Consider the following 22603-nt stretch of genomic DNA (forward strand, 5'->3'; position numbering starts at 1 on the left):
AGTTTCTTCATTTATCAAAGAGGAATAACAATAGGCTATCATGAGAATCGAATGGGCTAATTTGCACAAATATCTCTAAGCAAAGATTTTTCAAATAGTAAATAGTTTTTTGTGTATATCAATGATATCACCTAGCTATGTTGCCTGTACCTAGTAAGTGTGTTAGCTATTATTAGCTATTGCTATTGTGATATATAATGAATAATCACACTTGATTTGTTAATGATAGACAGGTACGCTTAGAATGCCTGTTATGTGTTGGCCTTCTGGTGATGTCATAGAATTATAAATATATAATGTTTAGATAAACTTTTATCAGAATTGTTGGGTGTTTATCCAAAGTCACTGACATAATCATTGGAAATGCATGAATTTGGAATTGTATCTATTTGACTTCAAAACACTATATTTTTTTCCTCTATACTGAATTTTTTTAAAAGGAAGAATATATTTTATAAGCATAAGGACTAAGGCCTAACGTTTACATTCTGGAAATCAGATAAGTACGGCTTTGTTATTGGAGCAAAATGTATATATGAAAAAACTGGTTCTCTCAGGCTTACAGAAAAGAAATAAAAAGCTAAGCTAGGTTTTGAGAAGCAGATTTTGAGAAGAACAAAAACATGGCCAAGATGATGGGTATGCAGAAGAAAGCCTCCTCTGGGACAGAGAAAGAGAGGACTCACAGGGCATATTAGGATTTCGACATTGACGTTGTACAATGTATTTTGTCAGGTGTCTCCTTAATGTGCTCCATGATGGGCTATGGCTCCCTGGGAGATTCTAACTTAGGTGGCATAGCAATGCAAAAAGTTCTGCAAACTCAAATCCAGATTGATATTAAAAGAGATTGAGGTGCAATTAGTATTCCAGGCTTTTAAGATTCCATTTTCCATTTATGACCTCCATTTGACTTAGGTGACAAAGTTTCATTTGAATTTCATTCAGTGAGTGGAGTAGGAATAAAGTGCTCCATCAGTGTGCCCTGATCTTGACATATGAGGCCTGTAGTTGCCCATTCTACTATAAAATGGTAGACAAATTCATGAGAACCTGTCAAACTTGATAAAATGAACAGTGGAGAACCAGCTGAGGAGACTCACTTTCTCCAGATTTGGAGCATCCTTTGCTACCTTAAGCAGGATTTTTGAAAAATTATTTATTTACTATGATGAATTTTTATTTTTTATTTTTTATTCTTTGGACTCACTCAAGAAAGCATTGTGGGTTGGAAACATGGAATAGTCTCCTCAGATAGTTGTTATACTTTAAAAAATTCAACCCCCCTCTATAGGAATGCAAGCCTTTTGAGGGCCAGCTTTATAGCTCTAGCCCTTAGCTCATTTTTCTGCCCTAGAATGAATGCCTAGCATTTGTTGAGTTATATCATAAGTGAACAGAAGGGAGATGGCTTATATCCCATTGCTATGATATGTCAAATAAATGTGGTCATTCAATTACTTAATTTTATTTTTCAAAGCAACCCTAGCTTAGTTATCATTTCTCATTTTACAGTTAAATCGGAAATTATAGCTTAAAGGACTTTGGTAGCCAATGGGTAACATTGACAAGAAGGTGTCTAGTAGCCTACAGGCAGTGAGAGAGGCTATGGAAACCCAGAGGAAACATGCCTGTTTAAAGGTGCAGCCCTGACTCTGCTGCCCCCAGCGGGTGAGATGCAGGAATATGGGCCCAGTCATGCCAGACCTTTTTCTTTTCAAAGGAAATTAGAAAAGATATATTATGGTATAACCTTGCAACTTCAAAATCTTGGCTCACACGTGATCCAAAGAAACCAAATCTGCTGGACAGTTTTGGACACAGCAAAAACCAGTTTATATCACATTAATGCACTTGGAAAATTTAAATCAATTGCCCAAGATCATGCAATGAGCAAATGCTTGCACCTCTTACATGCATCATTCATAAGTAATATAATTATTTAATTTATTATTTTGCAGTGCTTGTGATCTAATACAAGGGCCTTTCACATGCCAAGTAAGCACTCTACCATTTAGTTACACCCCAAGTCCTCAATTCCTACTTCAATGTTTTTTTTTTTTTTTTTTTTTAGAAATTTAGGCTGGCTTTTTTTACCCCTTAATTCTAGTGAAAAAATTAATTTTCACAGAGAACTATGATTTGGGTGTTATAGGAGCAATGTTCATCCCTGTAATGTCCTAAGATAACTGTCACTTCCACTGTATTGCTTTACTATCAGCAGAAGGGCAGGTCACTTGTGCAGCAGAATGAAACTTGCAGAGAGATCTCTAAGATCGTGGAGCCACAGATGAAGTTCTAAAAATTGGTTATAGGCCCAGGAATCAAATTCCAGACTGACTTCAGAACCCATTTTCTTAACTTCTATGATATATCCCATCTCTGAATTCAGTGGTTCCAGACTCAGATTTATTTTCTTCAGTATTAGGAGGAATTCAGGCTTGTTTGCATCAGGAACTATGAGGGAAGGGTTGGGTAGATCCTTCCCCCTCATAATTCTTAAAGATTCATCTGCCATCTAACACCATCCAGCCATCCTTCCATATATAGGTGCATACATACATAATACTCGTTTCTTCTCCAACCACCACCACCAACCAAAAGTGTAGCTATTTATTTCAATATCAGTTGTTTTTGTGTCATCATGAGCCTCATCAAGGTGACTAATTCCCGGAGAAACTTTGAGGATCTGAAACTTAGGGATTGGCATGGAGCATCACTGAAAAAAGCAGAAAACAGATGTTAATAGGAGCTCTGTCATTCTGGGTGGTAGTTTCCTGGAAGTCTCTCAAGGAGTTTTCCGACTAAAATTAACTTTGTGGCATCTGAGCTAGAAGCACAAGCTGTGCTTCATTCCTGTCTTCCCTTGTGAGCTGTTCATGTGTGTGCCTGGGTGCATGTGTACTTCTGTGTATCTGTGTGCATGCCTGTGTGTTTGTATGTGTGTTGGGCATGAGACTAGACAAAGGAAATATTCTGGAGAATAATTATAAAGGACAGCATTGTTTTAATTAACACATTTCACAACACATTACACAGTCCGTAGCTCACATTACGAACTCAAGCATGCTTTCCGAATTGCATTGCACCAAAAGCAGAAGCCCACAATCACTAGGCCTATGCCAAGGAATACCAGGAATCCATTCAAAGCAAAGATGGGGTGGATTCTTCACCATGTGCCTATTTTTAGTTATCTAGGAAACCACAGTGAATGGCAATTAACTAGCACGACAAGGCTTGACTTGATGAAGCTGACCCTACATGCAAGCGGTCTTTTGTAGAGTTTCCTGGAAATGCTCACCAGAAGTCTGCTTTATCCTTTGAACTCCATTAATAGACTTTCTTGCTGCCTGGATTTCAGATGGGGTTGGTCAATGGTGGAGTGATGGTGGCCCTAGCATTGAAGGGATGGGGACAAATACTACAGGCTGGCATGGGTGTGGAAAAGAGTTAGGTTGGATATTTCTTCCCTTGGGGTTCTTCTATGCAGGGTTGCTTTGGGCTGACTGCCACCCTTGACTAAGCTCACACTTCTAGGCTCTTTAGGTATCTGCTACCTGTTCTTGCCCCTTTAGGCCTAAGCATGGTTAAAAAAAACTACCTTTTCCAGCCCCAGACTCTTGTTCAATCCCCAGTGATTTCCTCACCCTTCAGTTATGCCTTCATAATAATTCAACTTGTTAAACTCAATTTAAATTATCTCAATTTCTCACCAGAGTCCCTCTGATACATTGATAGATGGGATTTATGGATCCATAAAGCAAGCCTTTGAATTTATTTGTGTGTGATTTTACTTCATGGAAAGTCATGGGCCAGTCCTTCCTGTTCATAAGGAAGTTGAAAGGGCAAGATGAGGAAGTAGAGTAAGAGGCTCTGGAAGGCTTAGGATAAAATCAATTCAAAAATAAGATGCTAATTAATACAACTTATGCAGTGTAATCCCTTTATCTTTTCAGCCTTAGTGATAGGCAAAAGTAAACTGTTTAGTCACTAACAATCCCAGGAAAATGTATCCTGTGCTTTGGAGGATATTTTTCATTAGGCAGCATCTTGGTTTCTACCAATAATTCAGCCAAGCACAAAAAATTTGTTGCGCAAATTCCAAACTTGGTCGGAACATGCCCACACTTGGCTGGGGGCCCTCCAATTTGTGGACACAGATGTCCAGTGTCTCAGACAAATGAGTCACACTGAAAATCACTGAGTGCAATAAAACCACATTTGATTTTGGAGAGAACAGTTCACTTTGGCCCTAGAGGTCCTGATTAAACTCAAGGAGGAACTATCCCAGGCATTCCAGGGCATAGCCTGTTCTGCTTTTAACTTAAAACAACTCATGTAGTCCTCACCACCTGCATTCATGGCAGTGAGGCATACATGTGCCCACTGCGGGCACTGCTTCAGGGCTTGCCTAGGAAGGTTCAGGGGGATCTGGGTGAACAAATTTGTAAGTAAGAGTTAGGTTGTTATTCCTTAATTTATTCCCAGATTTTTTATAGAGTTGACTTGTGGCTTGTCACATACTCCAAGTCTAGATCCATTCCTGCAAGAAAGATCCAAACTCCCAGGTATGTCTCCTGTGATATGTATGAGTCTCCCAAAGTTCACGTGTTGGGAACTTAATTCTCAATGCAACACTATTGAGAAATGGGTCTTTCAAGGAGGTGATTAGGCTAATAACAACAATTAATGTTGTTATTGCAAGAATGAATTTGCTATTAAAGAGAGTTTGGGCTGGGCTCAGTGGCGCGTGCCTATAATCCCAGCAGCTTGGGAGACTGAGGCAAGAGGATTGCAAGTTCAAGACTAGCCTCCATAACTTAGTGACCCTGAGCAACTTAGAGAGACCCTGTCTCAAAATGAAAAAAAAAAAATTTAAAAAGGGTTGGGGATGTGGCTCAGTGGCTAAGCACTCCTAGGTTCAATACCTGGTACCAGAGAGAGAGGGAGAGACAGAGAGACAACCCTCTCATGCTTCTCTCTCTCACATGTTCTTTTACTCTTCCATCTGCCACTATGGGGTGATGCAGCAAGAAGGCATGGGATCATGCAGCCTTTCATCTTAAACTTCCCAGCCTTCAGAAACATGAGCCAAATAAATTTCTTTTTTAAAAAAATAAATTATCCACTCTCTAATATTCTATTATAGCAACATCAAAAGGGCTAATACAATACCTCACTGGCTACAGGCAATCACAGATTTGAACTGAGCAAGAAGAAAATGTGTAAAGTATAGCAGAAAGGTAGTTCCAAGTCTGAGTGTTATACTTTTTTTGAAAAAAGAAAAATTGTATATAGTCTAGGATTAGGGAATAATAGATATTAAAAAAGGGAAGGAACATTTTCAATATTCTTGTTTTTTTATGGAGTAGAAAGGAGAGCAATAGAGAATAGGAAAATATAATTTTGGCGTAAGGGAGCCTCTGGATTGATGGCATGTTCTGCAGAGTTTGGGGCCCTCTTTACAGAAGGGTTCCAAAATCTAGATCAAATGGTTTATATGTTTATATATAGATGTCTCCTGGCTTTGTCTCTTTCAGACTAGGCACTGACATCTGATAACCTCCAGCTGTTTCACACCATTTCAGACACAGTCTCCACCGCCACCTCTCCATACCTGCCATAGACATAGCAGCAAGGACCCTAGAACAGAGCATGTTGTGCATCACTGGTCCCCTAAGGCTTCTTGGGAGAGTCTGGAGTTTTCTCTGGTAGAGTTTCAGATTCATCCTGGGGATCTGGGCTAGATGAAATGAAGTGTAGTGGCACCATACAGAAGTGGCCCGTCTGTGTGCCTAGAAATAGAATCTGTCGGGGCCATTTGCCTCCTGTCATCACTCCAACTGCCAAACAGGCTGACTCTGGCTCCCATCTGCCCCCTCTTGGTCTGCAAGTGTGACCCTGGTTTAACCCACAAAAGCCGCAGGGGTTTAAACATTCAATCTGGAAAGTGCACCTTAGTTCAGTCTTTCAAATTCAGTCTCTTAAAGATCAGTTTCTTTAAGATTTCCCACTTGTGCTGAACAGAACGCCTGCTGGTGTCAGGTGACTAATATCAGCCAGTTCCCTCTATTTGATCTAGGAAGTTGAGCAGGTCAAAACTGCCCAGTGTAACACACAATTCCCTTCAGTTTCTCTTACAACACCCCAAACAAATGTGCGTGAATTAACTTTATGTATTTACTCTTCCCTGAAACCAGTTACTCAAGATCTTGGGGATTTAATACAAATACATTAACAAAGGACTTCACAGAAGGACCATTCAGTTGGAGCCAGCATGGGTCCTGGTCACCTTCACCACCACGGAGCATGACTTTGTGCACAATGAATTTTGACCACAGGAAACAGTGAGCACATGGAATAACAGCCAAGGACACATCCTGGAAGTGCTTTTTACCTATTTTAAGACAACAGTGCAGGTGACATCCCCACAGCCCTTCCTAGGGCAGATGGGTGGACTAGAGGATTCTACAGAGTCCCTCTGGGTCCAGCACTGTGAATGTCAGCTCTAGTTTTCTAATCCATTTCTACTGAATGCTTTTGACAGGACCTTTTGCTGTTAATAAAAAAGACAGAGCAAGCATATGGCAGAGAGACAAGTGGCTTGAGTTATCCAAACGCAGAGCAGCTTTCCGCCCCTTCTCCTCAGAGACCTCACGCAGGACCACAGGGGCAGGGGTGTGGGGTCCCTTATTTATAGTTATCCCAGTGGGGTCATAGTTCACAATGAATGTGCCCAGGAGCGTATAAATATTCATGGAGGCCACACATCCTTTGCCTCTATCTAACCTGGTACAGGCTCTGTGGACTAAAATATTTTGAGAAAACTGTGAGATTCTAGAATTGTGTGATTTCCTCCCATGCACACAGGTTCTAAATTGAAGGCTGAACCATGACCTTCATTGGCCAGGGAGAGCTTACAGTATGTGTCATGATCATTCTTTGTCTCTCTCAAATGCTATTATAGATCCCTGTGATAAAGTTTTGAAACATAAAAACAGAGTTGTGTTCACAAAACTTTGGGAGAGGAACCCCACAGGAGGTTAGAGACAAGGGCCTATTTGGTCTCTTTCTTGTCTTGCTTAAAAATGATAATCTGAGCATGAAACTATTTATAGCTTTAAATAAACCTCCAGTTCAGTACACTGAAGCATACATAATACATTCTTCTCAACTGAACAATGCATAAGTAGGCATTCTGGAGATTTTATTGTACCAGATTGGTGTGATTATAATTAAGAGGATTGGCATAGTAAGCTCCTGGAAAAAATCTTGACCCAGGTCAACACTTTAATACGAATAACTTTTTCTCTAATTCAAAAGAGAGAGGAACAGGCAGTGTTGGCCAAGCCGGTCTCCCATCAGCCTAGGTTCTCTGTGCTCTGTCGGTGGCGATGACGGTGAAAACCGAGGCTGCTAGAGGCACCCTCACTCCAGAATGAGGGGAATGGTAGCGATTTCATCGCTTTCATGAAACAGAGGAGGATGGGCCTGAACGACTTTATTCAGAAGATTGACAATAACTCCTATGCATGCAAACACCCTGAAGTTCAGTCCATTTTGAAAATTTCCCAACTTCAGGAGCCCGAACTTATGAATGCCAACCCTTCTCCTCCACCAAGTCCTTCTCAGCAAATCAACCTTGTTCCATCATCCAATCCTCATGCTAAACCATCTGACTTTCACTTCTTGAAAGTAATTGGGAAGGGCAGTTTTGGAAAGGTTCTTCTAGCAAGACACAAGGCAGAAGAAGCATTTTATGCAGACAAAGTTTTGCAGAAGAAAGCAATCCTGGAAAAGAAGGAGGAGAAGCGTATTATGTCGGAGCAGAATGTTCTACTGAAGAATGTGAAACACCCTTTCCTGGTGGGCCTTCACTTCTCTTTCCAGACTGCCGACAAACTGTACTTTAGTGTCCTAGAGTACATTAATGGAGGAGAGCTGTTCTACCATCTCCAGAGGGAGCGCTGCTTCCTAGAACCACGGGCTCGCTTCTATGCTGCTGAAATAGCCAGGGCCTTGGGTTACCTGCACTCTCTGAACATCGTTTATAGAGATTTAAAACCAGAGAATATTTTGCTAGATTCACAGGGACACATTGTCCTTACTGACTTTGGACTCTGCAAGGAAAACGTTGAACACAATGGCACGACATCCACCTTCTGTGGCACACCTGAGTATCTTGCACCCGAAGTACTTCATAAGCAGCCTTATGACAGGACGGTGGATTGGTGGTGCCTGGGGGCTGTTTTATACAAGATGCTGTTTGGCCTGCCTCCTTTTTACAGCCAAAACACAGCCCAGATGTACGATAACATTCTGAACAAGCCCCTCCAGTTGAAACCAAATATCACAAATTCTGCGAGACATCTCCTGGAGGGCCTCCTGCAGAAGGACAGGACAAAGAGGGTCGGTGCCAAGGACGACTTTATGGAGATTAAGAATCACGTCGTCTTCTTCTCTCTGATTAACTGGGATGATCTCATTAATAAGAAGATAACGCCCCCTTTTAACCCAAATGTGAGTGGGCCCAGCGACCTGCGGCATTTCGATCCTGAGTTTACCGAAGAGCCTGTCCCCAACTCCGTCGGCAGGTCCCCTGACAGCATCCTCATCACAGCCAGCGTGAAGGAAGCTGCTGAGGCATTCCTGGGCTTTTCATACGCACCTCCCATGGACTCTTTCCTCTGAACAGTCTTAGGGGTGGTTTTGAAGGATTTCATGTGTGTTTTAAATGTTTTAGTTAGCCTTTGGGCAGAGCTGCCAGCTGACAGGACATCTTAAAAGAGAGAATTTGCACATCTCTGGAAGCTTGGCAATCCTGTTGCACACTGTTTGCTGGAAGCTTTTCAAAGAGCACACCCTCCTCTCAGTGAGCTCCTGAGGTTTTCATTTTTATCCTTCCTTCCAACGTGGTGCTATCTCTGAAATGAGCATCAGTGTGCCGCCCTAGACAGATGCAAGGATCTCCTTAGGAGGAAGATGCTGATCTAAGAAGGATCTTCTGTGGGTCTGTCTGGGCTGTGATGAGGAATATTCTGAAATGTGCCTTTTCTGCTGAGATCGTGTTAGCTCCAAAGCTTTTCCTATGGCAGAATGTTTCAGTTCTTTATTTTTCCTTGTGGATAAACTATGTGAACAATGGTATGAGTGTGGTATGCCTGATCACAGATGGATTTTGTTATAAGCATCAATGTGACACTTGCAGGACACTACAATGTGGGAAATTGTTTGTTTCTTCCATATTTGGAAGATAAATTTTATGTGTAGACTGTTTTTCTTGGTAAGATATTGTTAATAACTAAAATTTATTGAAATGGTCTTGCAATGACTTGCATCCAGATGCTTTAAAGAAAGCATTGCTGATACAAATATTTCTATTTTTAGAAAGGGTTTTTATGGATCAATGCCCCAGTTGTTGAAGCCGTTTGGTGTTTTCATTGTTTAAAATGTCACCTGTAAAATGGGCATTATTTATGTGTTTTTTTTTTTTTTTTTTTTTTTGGCATTCCTGATAATTGTATGTATTGTATAAAGAAGGTCTATACATTGGGTTATAACACTAGTATATTTAAACTTACAGGCTTATTTGTAATGTAAACCACCATTTTAATGTATTGTAATTAACATGGTTATAATATGTACAATCCCTCCTTCCTACCACACAACTTTTTTTGTGTGCAATGAACCAATTTTGGTTTGCAATAAAACCTTGAAAAATATTTTTTTAAAAAAGAGAGAGGAACAGTGATTTCTTAATGTTTTATATATATATATATATATATATATATATATATATATATATATATATATGCCACTTTGCCACTTTGTCTAGCTGTACTCAAACCTACAGCTTTGTCTGTTTACATGCAGATATATTTAATCATGTATATTACATATGCAAATTGTCCTGCCTTCCTATTGTCCTATTGTTGCCATGGTGTGCAGAGTGTTATTGTGTATCTGTGACTGGATGGCAGCCTGGGGCTGTTTTCCTTTTGCTGATGGTTACTTTGATACCCAATTTTAAATGTTAGGATTTCTCATTAGTATAGCTCTTTCTTTTATGGAATCTCATGCTTTAAATATATGTTACCATTGGAAAAGGAAAAACATGACTCTGGGGAAAGAAATTTGGGCTCTGGGGGTCCTGAATCAAACCTTCCGAAAAGCACTCCCTCATGGCTGACAGTCATGTGCCTCTCACACCATCATTTCGTCAGCCACTGAGAGAAAATGCACAATTACCAGAGGAAATGTCACTTCACATGATGCACAGGTGATGTGGGAACCGGCACATTTGCGTAAAGAAACAAACATTCCAAAATAGGCTGCCCTCAACAGCAAAATGCCCTTTTGAGAAACAGACCTTTCCTAGTAGCATTTTCGATGACTCTTCAGTCCTTCTCACATTTGGCTTTGACTGAATTCTGAGTTTTCTTGTCAATTAAAAATGATAAATTTGGCTTCTTGCTGGGCAAATGAATGATCAGCTTTTCTCAACCACATGAAGACCTAAGATTTCAGACGCACTGGAATTGTCCTGAAATATGTATGTGGTGGACTCTGTGAGAAGATCAGCATCTGGCAGCATTGTCTGAGAGGTCAGACATGGCACTCCTGTGTTTTAGGGAACTATTGGCCTTTAGAAAGTTGAAGCAACATTTCCCCAATTTATACTTCTTTGCTAGTACTTTGTAGGACCGGCCAGCTACATCCACATCTGTCTATGCACTGTCCAGAAAAATCCAGGACCAAATTCAAGATAGATGTTTGTGCTCTTTTGCTTTTATTTTTAGAGGCACATTGTCTAGAAGTGACATCCATTTACTGGTTATTCATTTTGCTTTCTGCTTCAGGGATGTTGATCAAGAATGTGGATCTAAATAATTGCTTCCCCTCAGCCAGCTCACAGAAGGTGTCCTGTTGCATTTTATATCCTGAGGGCAAGTGGAAGTTATATGTTGTGTGTGGCAATTATTTTCTATGTTGCTGCTCCTTTCTCAGCTTATGAATGTGTCAAGAGAGTGAATGTTTATCATCATGAAGTGGTGATGGGGGCAGATACGGGGACGGAGCGGAGGAAGGAGGGAACTTCCCAGCTCTCCTCTTTTATGCAATTCCTTTCAAACAGATTCTCTGATGTTTTTTTTTTATGATGTAAAGCTCTTTGCATAGTCAAATTGACCTGCCCTTCTGATACTTTCTTGAGAATTTGTTTTGCTTAGACTGGCTTAACTAATGATGGAAAGAATGTAATCCATCTGTACAATACCTTTAATCTTTATGGGAAAAAAAATCAGATGCTTAGGGGCTTTGTGAATTTCATTTACCTCTGCTTTACTTCCTCGCCACTCACAAAGTAATTGGCTGCATGTGCATAAGAGAGAGAAACCATTTGGATTTTTTTTTCCCAAAATGTATTATATGCTGTTGCTGTTCATAAGTGATGATATAGTGAGGTCATGAAAAAGTAGGGCTCCCTTTTGGTAAGCTTTTTTTGTTGATAAAAATAGTCCTAAGAGAAATAACATCGATAGTAATAGTAACCATAAATATTTTTTTGAGTTCTGAGCATGTGCAAGACTTGTTAGGAAAATGCTTTATGTACATTTCATTATTCATTTGGCCCAAAGGTCACACAAGGAACCTACTCCTACTACCTTATCATGTCTGAAACAAAACTCTGTATTTTACCTTCCAACAGCTATTCTTCTCACAAGACTTCCCCATCTCAAGAAATGCTACTGCCAGTTATTAATTTGTTCTGACCTCAAACCTGGAAACAAAACATCTCCGGTTCCACTCTTTTCCCTTGTCTCCAACTCCAATTTGACAACAAATTCTTACAAATGTGACAGCAAATTTCCTAATTTGGTCTCTTTGGTGTGACTCCTGCCTAGCTCTCAGACCTCACCTTCCCATCTGCCTTCCCCTTGCTCACTTCTCCAGTCACACCCGCTTTCTGGTTTTTAAATGTGTCATGCTTGTTCGAAGTTTATATTTACTGTACATCAAATGCTTTCACTTTGTTCCAAGCCCAATGCTATAACCTTGACCTGTGCACCATCATCTGCAGCTCAGAATATGGAAATAGCTTCCTAAGTGATTGAAATGCTTATACTCTGTTTCCCTTAAAAGATCCAATAATAAGACTCATGAATCTAACCGTGTCACCTCACTGCCTTAAGCTACTATGGCTTTGTATTGCTATTGCAAGAAACCCATATATCCTAACTTGGCCTGTATAATGTGATTGATTCTTGCCCACCAGACTTGCCCTTTGCCATTGCCATCCCCCTCACACCTATACCAGCCTTTTTTCTCTCCCTTGAAAGTGTTCTAGTTATTTCTTCCTCAGAGCTTTGCATAACTGCTTCTCCTTCCTACAAAACACTTCCCCATTCTCCATATGATTGGCTCTGCATCATGATCATAATTTTGCACTTGAAAGTGCAAAATAAATAGTAATCAATGAGAACAACATGCAATCACGTTTGTTCCACCATTGAGGAAAAAAGGATGGTTTGGGAAAGCACTTGAATGATAGATGAAGCAGCAGACTTCAAAAGGAGGGACTCTGAATTTTATATATAGGAATTGAGCTAAGCCTGAGTGAGTGCACAAAAACCTCTATGAAAGAGATGATGTGCATCTTCCTCTGATCTGATCATAATCATTGTAAGCAAATTAAATATATATTCTTATTGCATCACCCAGTCCACCTAATGTCAATACTGCATTGAAGAAATCTCTCAATGGTGCAGAATTGGCAAGCCAATAGAATAGATAAGTCACCTATAAAAATAAGAAAACTTAGGTGGAGAGAGGTGAGTTCAGTCCAGCCTAAGGTCAAAGTGAACTGGCAGAGGGACACTAAATCCAGAACCAACATCTAAGAACCTGCTGCTCCTCCAATAATGTGCTCACCATCATCCTTATTGTACAGCATAATCTAACATGTGAGCCAGCATACTCTTTCCAAATGTTTCATGTATATATGTTTTGCTTTGTCAACACATTTGTAAGCTTCTTGAGTCTGAAGACCAATCTTTCATAGTCCACAGCACATAGAAGTTTTTCCATAAATGTTCATTATTTATGGAGCTATATTTCTTTTGTGTCTCTGGAGACATTTGGCCAAGTTGTTATTACATCCTTCCTGTAGGATATGTAGCTCTGCTGCTATTATGCATGCAAAGCAATACTATAGAAAATAGGGCTCTTAGGATGCAAAGTCCAGTTTAAGTAGAATGAATATTGAGTCTCTCAGAATGAACATACATGCACACATACATTAATCCGCTCTACTTTTAAATCCTTCATAAAGGAGTTTGTTAATGGAATCACAATAAATCATCATTTATGTCACCACAGTTAGATTGGCTTCATCCAGCTGGATGAGAAGCAATCTGAAACAAATGTAATATTGAAATTATAGTGGGAGATAGAAAATGCAGACTCCATTTTTTCAATTTGCTCTGTCTTCTTAGACCGATGTCTCTGCGTTATTTTTGATAACTGTTTATCTAAAATAATCCATGAACAAAAACTTTGGCTATTCCTACCCAGTGGTATTGAATTTCTCCTTTGACAATGAGTGATGGGACAATGGATAACACAATGAACACATTATTTCAACCAGGCTATCATCACTCATTTGCTAACTAATTTATTAAATATTTATGAAATTACTATAAACAAGGACTTGTCATATTAAAAAAACCTGCTTAGTAGACATAATAGAAAAGGGCTAGGCTCTAGCCACAACTATGGACTAGGGAAGTTTGACTCAGTGTTGAAATAGTTAGCTTTTGAGGCCAGGAGGCTGGCTATTCAGCCGAGGCTCACCCAGTTAAATTGCAAGCTTGTTTCCTTGTATATTGTTTTAACATTTTTCTGGGTACCAATATGGCTGTGGATATAAAAGGCAGGAAACTCCCCAGTTCTCAGCTTCTCTGACATAGCAGCTATTTTACTTTTTGTGGCCTGCTAATACCACCGACTCTGGGCATGCCTCTGTAAGAAACAAAGGTAAGCAATGAGGAGCTGGGCCTGCTCCTGCATCATTGTGTGATTTATAGCCTTTGCATTGCTCATCAGCTGCTTTGAGAGTAAAGCAAAGAAAAAGCAGCCTTGGATTGAATTCACATTGTTACTTTCTCCTGTTCTCTAATCCAAAGGGTCAACTTGGTCTGACTTATTGGGGAATGAAAAATCACTCAGCTGAAGTCCATTTCCTTAAGAAATCTTGAGACATCAACAAATTAAACACACACACACTCATCCGCACATACACATAAATACATATAAGATGCCATGGGAGTGCTGAGGACAGTGGGTTAGTGAGAACAGAGCATGGGAAAGAAAAAAGAAGAAAGGACATTTGTGAAATTTCTTTAAACAGAGGATTTGAAGATTCACAGACAGGGAGTTATTCAGGCTGTCCAGCAATGAATGGGCACCCTAAGCAGAGGAAAGAGGGAGCAACATGGGGCATAATAAGTCCAACCTGTGATCGCTGATGGTGATTAAAGCCTCAGATAGATGAAGTTCCTCAGGGAGAAAGGAGTCAGTGATTGAAACTCATAGGACGGAATCATTGGAAGCAACAACATTCAGGGAGACCAAAGCCCTGAAAAAGTCTAAAATGAAGCTTTCAGCAGGCCTGTGGAGATCCAGCAGAGAAGAATATTAAAGGAGCCCAGGGAGGAGATGTTGAGTGGGAGGCACCTATTGGAGTTGACAATGAGATGATCCTTGGTTTCCTTTGCAGGGTGGCAGGGTCATAGTTAATGAAACTGTGAGGGAAGAAACCAGTTGGTGTCACTGGAAAGAGTGGGTGGGAGGAGAGGAAATGCAGGTAAAAAGGTGAACTACTCTTTTAGAAGGATCCTCTTGTAAGAAGTCCAACATGAAGAGAAGGACCAGATGATACCTAGGAGGGATACACACACAGACGTACTTTGCATTTGAAGAATTCCAGTGAGGAAAGAGTCAGAGGTAAGGGAACAATTGAAGATAAATTTTTTAAAAAAGTTATTGCTGGAGGAATGACAGGCACCAAGTATTGATGGAGGAATGCATGTGTGTGGGAGGAACGTGAGGCACATGCACATGAAGATGGAAACAATTGAGAATGCCAAGCTCCTGGACCACTGGCAGCTACTTTGTATGAGAAGCAGGAAGTGGGGGTAACAATTGCTCTAAGAATTTCAAACATTAGAACTAGATGGACAGACTTTTGGGGGACCAGGGACATTAAAGTAAGGGTTAATTTGTCCCTAGAGGTGAAGAGGATTTTTGCCCCTGTTGAGTGAGGAACAAGGAAGGTCAAATTGATCCACTCTTTCCAAATGAAACTTGACTTTCTTGGAGGGAAAACACAGTCGACTTTACTGACTGAACTATTTCTCCACAAACACCAGTACTTTTGTTACCTGTATTCTTAAAGATTTTACATTTGAGCAACTCAAAATTTTTAATAAAATATTTTTTAGGGGCTGGAGTTGTGGTTCAGTGGTAGTGTGCTTGCCTAGCATGTGTGAGGCACTGGGTTCGATTCTCAGTACCACATATAAATAAGTAAAATAAAGGTCTATTGACAGCTAAAAAAATTTTTTTAAATATTTTTTAAATACAATACCACAGTAGCTGCAATCAAGGAAAAGTAGATTTAAGATGAAGCCATGAATGGAAATTATTGCCAAACCAAACCTAAGGGATAAAGCACAGTGGAAATCACATACAGGCCTATGTTTACCTATCAAGTAACTCTCTGGCAAATTTGTGTCTTGGATTCTACATATTTCCCTTCCCGTAGCAACTGATATTCATGAAGCACACTGACACTGGCATAACAGCGACTTTAAAAAGATGAAGTATCTTTCCCTTAATTAATGTCTACAAAGAGATTTAATGATGAAAAGTGTCATTAAGTGCCAAGTATTATTAATTATTTTTTGCTGCAAGAGGCATAATGTTCTCATTATATACTGTTTCAAATATTACAAACTATTTACCAAATAAGTTTAAAAATTGTAAACAAGCCAAATAGAAATTAATTTTCCTTTCTAAGTAAAACCAAGATCAAAACCCAAAGGAAAACTTATTTGCCTCATATACGAAGATCCTTCAATACATGCTCCAAAGATTCCTGCCACCATTTGTTCATTTTCCATATCCCTGTACTTCTGCTATTTGCATAAACTGAAGCAAGTTCCTACTTAGAATTTGGCACAACTGTTAATCTTGCCTGATGGCAAAAACATACAGATACCCACATATCCTAACTACCTATTCACTTTCAGTGGGATGATCCTCTGAACCAATCTCCAATATTTCTTGACTCTAGGGGAGGACAAATCCAGAATAATCTACAAAGCTTGGTCAGGTCTAGGTTGGAGTCAGCGCCTAGCCCAGTCTCAGGTTGGTGTAGGATGGAATTTTGTGCCACACATGATAGCAGTTTATACTCTCAGACTATATATTGCTGACCATAAAATTTGACCTCCCTCATGACTATTTTAGGCTATGCCTTATTTTGTGAGGTAGAGCCAAAGGAGGAGAAGTTAGCTAGCAGAAGAAAATATTGAAAGCATCTTTTTTTGTTTTCTCTGAAGGCCCATCAACTCTAAACATTTATGGGGTTTCCTTAGTTACTCAAGGGACCGGATAGATTCTTGGGGTTGCACCCCGCTTGTTCTTGTATTTAGTTCCCCAGCTGGCTGATTGCTCACTTGAATTCAGCCCAGTATAGATGACAGCACCTCTAATTCAGAGAAGGACGACACAATCTAGCTTCAAGTTGCCACTTTGCTTGTAAAAGCTCATTTCCTGGGAGTCCAAATAATTACGTTTCACCTGTGCATGTACTTTGTAATTACCTTATTTTCTTAATTATGCTTGATGACAAAATTATCAAAATTCAACCATCAAAACCAAAATAAAGTCTGGGAGCAAAACGTGTCTTGCTCTATCATCAGAGAAACTTAGAAAAAGGGACACTTTCACACATTTCCAGAAGGGAAAGTAAACAGATCTTTTGGGTATACCCACTCTGCCTAGGAGGCTACTTTTGGAAGGAAATGTGAACGTTTCAGAAATAACTGTAGGTTCTCTATGTATATTGAATGTGTCAAGGAGGTATCACCACAAAGGTGGACTGTGGTTGGTGGCAGGCAGGTGCCTAAGGGCGAGGATGTGTGGGGGATATTCATGAAAATGTTGTTAGTGACAACAAAGGAAGTTTGCATTTCTCTGATTTCTTCTTCCTCTTCACCTTCCCCTTCTTCTCCCTCCACCTTTTCCATTTCCCCCTCCCTTCTCTACTCCTCCTCATCTTTGTTTTATTCTGCCCTCTTCTCTTTCTCCTCCTCTTTCTTCTCTGCTTCTCATCATTCATTTTCCTTATTAATAGACATCCATTCAACACATCTTGACTTGATGTATGTTATAGCTTTTCTAGATGTAACCAGGTCAGGTTTAAAGATACGAATGATTTGATCAACTTGTGCTTATACTGTGTCTATGAAGTTTCAGTGGGATTTGCTCACATTTGAGTCTGAACAGGAAGAGTTTTATTTAAAACATTCAAGAGTCAAATTTCTTTTAAGAAGATACAAGATAATGTGGTGAAGGTTCTTAGTCTTTTCCCAAGTGAACCAATTTTCCAGGTCATGGTTTGCTAATAGTTCTCATTGGCCAGGTAATCCTCAGAAGCTTGATTTTAATTGACAACTCTCCTTACTCTGCATTTATTCTTATATATTCCATCATTCAAGGGTGACCAAACCCATTAGAGGTTTTCTCAGTGCAGGATATGATGCATTCCCAAAAGTGGCTTTGCATAAGGCTGCCTGGGAATTTTTGATGAATAATGTGATTTAAGAAATATTGGTGTTACTATCTAGTATCTCACTGTTAATTTCCCTCCCCAAGGGTCTGAGATACCTCCCATTCTTTGGGATCTCTCTTTCCAATCCAATTAAATTTAGGTGAACTCCCCTGTTCAAGTCCTGCTTACAAAGGTTAGATAGGGACTCATTACCACCTTTGCTCTCCAGACACTGAGAGATTCCTAACTCCCTAGAGAAAGTATGATGTTAAAGACAAAAGAAGAGACGTGGGGTGAGTTTGGAGAAACTAAATGTGACCTTATCTACTTTAAAGTTTGGGGTAGGGTTAGCTTTTGTCGTGGTGTTGTCTGGGTATCAAGAATTTTGGCCATTGGAGGGGGCCCTTCTTAATGTCTTAGAGGCAACATCACTACTGCTATTTACATGCTTCTAGGTCAAGGTCTTCCCAGTTTTATAACATTGAGGTATGGTGCTCTGAAAAATATTTCTGTTTTCAAGCTGTCTGCTTGTGAGATTATATTACTCAAAGAGCTCTTTCGCTTATTATCTTTTGTAAGGTATCAAGCATTAAAGACAGTTCCTTAGGGCAAGTGAGCTGTTCAGTGCCACTGAGATCTTACCCCTGTGGCTCAGCCTAGGATCCAGCTTGGATATTTTATTACCTTCTGTGTTGATATATTGAAATGAGATGATCATCACCACAGGTTTCTCTTGATTGTACACATCCATGTTCACTCTCTGGGCAGCAGTTGTCTTCCTAAGGGTCACATGGGAACAATTTTTCTCTCCAACGTACCCAGATTTATAGGATTTCTGCCTTACACGGCTTTATGACACCTATTTAGCTTAGAGACAGGTAGAACGAATTTGAAAGAAAAAAAAAAACAATAAACAACCAACTAGCACCACACAGGAATAAAGAAAAGTATTTTAGTATAAGCAATATTGCAATGTAGGAAGAAACATGGAATATTCTTGTTGCTGAGGGTAGATGTAATAAGAGTATAATGTCCGTTTCTATGGATTGACGTGATTGCTCATTTATACCGAGGAAAAGTGCCTTAGATTAATTTTGGAAACTTCAGTACCTCAATGTGCTAAATTTTAATTATTTCACTTCCTGCTTGGTATATTAATGTTGTGATTACCCTTGAAAGAGTATTACCGATGATGATTTATGCAAAACCCAGTCAGTTCCTCAGCTCCATCAGTTTCAATTAAAACAAGCCACAGAGGAAACGTGCTGCTGCCGCATTGGCTGCACATCAATATTACTCTCATGAACAGGTACAGTTCGTTTATGTAATGCATTACCTTTGTGTATCCTTCTGGAACCATCTCTTCCAAGGCGCAGCTAACCACTGAGAAGAAATTGTAGAGATTTGGTCTGCTGGCCTTGGATTCAAACTAAAACCATCCAGGAAAATGTATTTATGTATCTCATCCATACTTCTCTGCAAATAAAGGACATCTGGGGACATCCCTTCTCTTTTTTGAACGGTTCAAGGGCTACACCAGCCAAAAGAAACTATGGAGCAGTTAGCATTTTCTGATTTCAATGAATAGCATTTGATCAGTCTCCGGGCACTGTGTGGACATCTAGAGTTAATCATAAAGTATGTGCGTTTTCTAAAATGAAGCGCTGGCTTCAGAGCTCATTAATCTCAATGACTTCAACTATGCAGAGGTCGTAGGGCTTTTCATGGTGCGTCCCCAGTACCCAGGCTCTCTAATTACTAATTTGGCTGCACAGTTATTGAAGTCTCCTCTCTACCTGGCAGCCCTTCCTAAATCTAGTCCAAACAGTGTCACTGGGTTTGCCCGCCAAGTACAGGAGGGGCTCTTCTCTCTGAGTACCAGAGAGACGGGCAGCCAAACCTGATTTCAATGGCAGTTCCATTTTAATCACATTTGGAAATGCTTGACTACAAGCTGCCCATTTATAAAGTCAAGGGAGCCCATACTTGCCAAGAGAGAGCTCCCTGGACAACTTTCCAGGAGAAGAATTGGATGCCTAGCAAAGAAAGGAAAGTGCCTCCACCTTCCTCTGTACACGGACCCAAGTCTGGGATGGAGTCACAGAATCATGGAGCTGGGAAGAGTCTTCACAGCTTGTGCATGGTCTCAAGTGGATTCCACTTTCCAGCTTCATCTCTTGCCTTCTCCTCTTACTCTACACTGGACGCACATAATCGAAGGTCCCATGAGCCTTCTTACCTGGAGGCTTTTGCTCTGGCTGAGCTCTCCATCCAAAAATCTTTGCTCCTGTATTTCAATTTTTATTTTTACCTCTTTAGGTCTATGTGCAAATGTCTCTTTTACAGAGGACTTTGACCATCATATCATTCTCCATCCATGCTTGTTTATTTCTGTGATGGAATATATGTGGTTTTAAAGTTTACTTGGGTATTACCTGACCCTCCTATACCATGAAGTTCCCAGCACAAAGCACAGTTGGGATGATGGTGTCACTACTTCATTCCTTTGTTTAGGGGATGACATTTCAATTTAGTTAAAAGTCACATTCTCAATTATTCAACAAATATTTACTTATTTACTTGCTATAAGTTGGGGAAAAATTATTTAAAAATCCAAAATCTGAAATGTGCTGAAATATGACAACTTTTAAATATGAAGGATGCCCCGAATATTTCAGATTTTAGAGCATTTCAGATTTCGGATTTTTGGACAGGGAATGTTCATCTGGTAATGTCTATGAAAATATCCCCAAATCTGAAAAAATGAAAATTCTGAAATGGTTCTTGTTCTGAGCATTTTGGATAAGAGAATGTCAACCTGTTCTATATAAATCACCCATGAAAAAAACACATTTTTTCCACACAGATGCAGATTGGTACTATTTATGGAAGGCAAGGTACATTCTGTATAGATCAGGTTTGAGATGCAGTATGGCATTGAAAAGTGTGGTAACCCAGAGATATAAGGGCTAAAGTTCTGTCTGATGCTATTTCCCTGGACAGGCTCTCTGTCCATTCTCTGCCCCCCGCCCTCCCCGTCCAGGGTAGCAAGGCAGCAAAAGTCCCTGGCAAGTAGAATTGACAAGTTAGGTTAATCAAATCCACTCTCCAATTGTTAACCTGCCCTTATATTTTTCTTTCCTAATTGCCTCTTTTGTGAAATTTATTTATATTCTCTTTTCTATCCATTAATATTGTAGAATTTACTTTTGTCTTTCTAGTGTATGTTTTGAAAACATGTTTGGTATTTATGACATGCCAATAACCTTGACTTCTCCTCTTCTCTCTTTTCTTGTCTTCTCTTCCCTCTGGCAGTCTGTCAGGCCCTGATGAAGTTCCCTGCCTTTCTCTGTAGACATGGAAGTCATATTAGGTATCTTTACTGTGCCTTCCTCTACCTCCTCACTGGCCTGACAGCACCTGTATTCCTGGGTAACAGTTTGCAGCGTTCTACATGCAAAGGGACAATGCCTGGGGCACACAGGGAAGGTGAGGATACTGATCTGTCACCAGATGGATGCTCCAGTCCTGATTCTCCTACCTTCTGACTTTGTAATCTTATGCAAGTCACTGTTCTGAGCTTAGATTTCCAGTAAAAATGAAATAACTAAAACCTCATGATAATTATTGCGAGTGTGAAATGTATAACATTAGCAAAGTTCCAGGACACAGAATGTAGATAATAATTACAACTATTTCTTTATAACAATAGAAGGAAGTTCTTTACCCTCAAACAACCAAAGCCTAAAAGTATACTATTAATAATTTTCTCCTTTGGAACAAGCATTCCTTTTTGTGGTCCTTCATGGAAATAAATATACTCTTGGGATTTGGCATCCATCAGGGTTCTGACAGGAAACAAATGGCATTGCTCTAAAAGTTTTAACTAGAGGGATTTTAATAAAAAAGGTCATAAAAGTAATGGGCAGAATCAAGGGAACTCATAAGGGACGGGGTGGCACCCAGGGCCTAGCAACAGCAAGAGGCTAATACTACCCTTAGAAAAATAACTGTTCTACTTCAATAGTGAAGAATAATACAGAAATCAGTCTCAGTACACTGCTGAGTGCCTACCCTGTGTTGAGTCATATAAAGTTAGGCTGTTCAATGGTTCTCAAAGAGCTTATAGTTGAGCTATGGGGAGAGAACAGAAGCTTCTAAGTATGCAGTGGCCCTCAGACTTCAACTTACTTCACAATTATGTAAAAGAGCTGTTAAAACACAGAGCACTGGGCCCTACCTCAGGGTTTTTGATTCAGTGGGTCTGGGGTGGGGCTTGATAATTTGCATTTCCAGGTATTTCAGGTGTTCCTGATGTTGTTGTTCCCAGGCCACATGTTGAGAATGGTATGGTTTGGATAAGAAGTGTCACCTGAAAAACTCATAGATTAGGCAAGAAAGTGATTTTTCAGTGGTGAAATGATTAGATTCTGAGAGCTGTAACCTAATCAATGAATCAATTCATTGATGGATTGATACTTTGAATGGTTTATTGTAGGCAGGTGGGGCTTGGCTAGAGGAAGTGGGGGGGCATGTCCTTGGTGATTATATTTTGTCTTTGGCTCTTCATTCTGGGCTGCTATGGGATGAGCGGTTTTCCTCCCTTTCAGTAGGATGCTCTGCCTCCCGTTGCGCCCAGAGCAATGAGTTGTCAGACCACGGAATGAACCTCTGAAACCAAAAATCAAAAATAAACTTTTCCTCTTGTAAGTTGTTCTTGTCAGATATTTTGGTCACTGAGATAAAATGCTTACCAACACAGAGAAC

At 40.0% G+C, this 22603-nt stretch overlaps 1 pseudogene; it reads left to right on the plus strand.

The window, feature by feature from the left end:
• Nucleotides 1–7394: 7394 nt before the first annotated feature.
• Nucleotides 7395–8716, plus strand: LOC143411568 (serine/threonine-protein kinase Sgk1 pseudogene; annotated as a pseudogene).
• The last annotated feature ends 13887 nt before the right edge of the window (nt 8717–22603 follow it).

This window comes from Callospermophilus lateralis, chromosome 12, assembly GCF_048772815.1.
Source record: "Callospermophilus lateralis isolate mCalLat2 chromosome 12, mCalLat2.hap1, whole genome shotgun sequence".
Taxonomy (NCBI): domain Eukaryota; kingdom Metazoa; phylum Chordata; class Mammalia; order Rodentia; family Sciuridae; genus Callospermophilus; species Callospermophilus lateralis.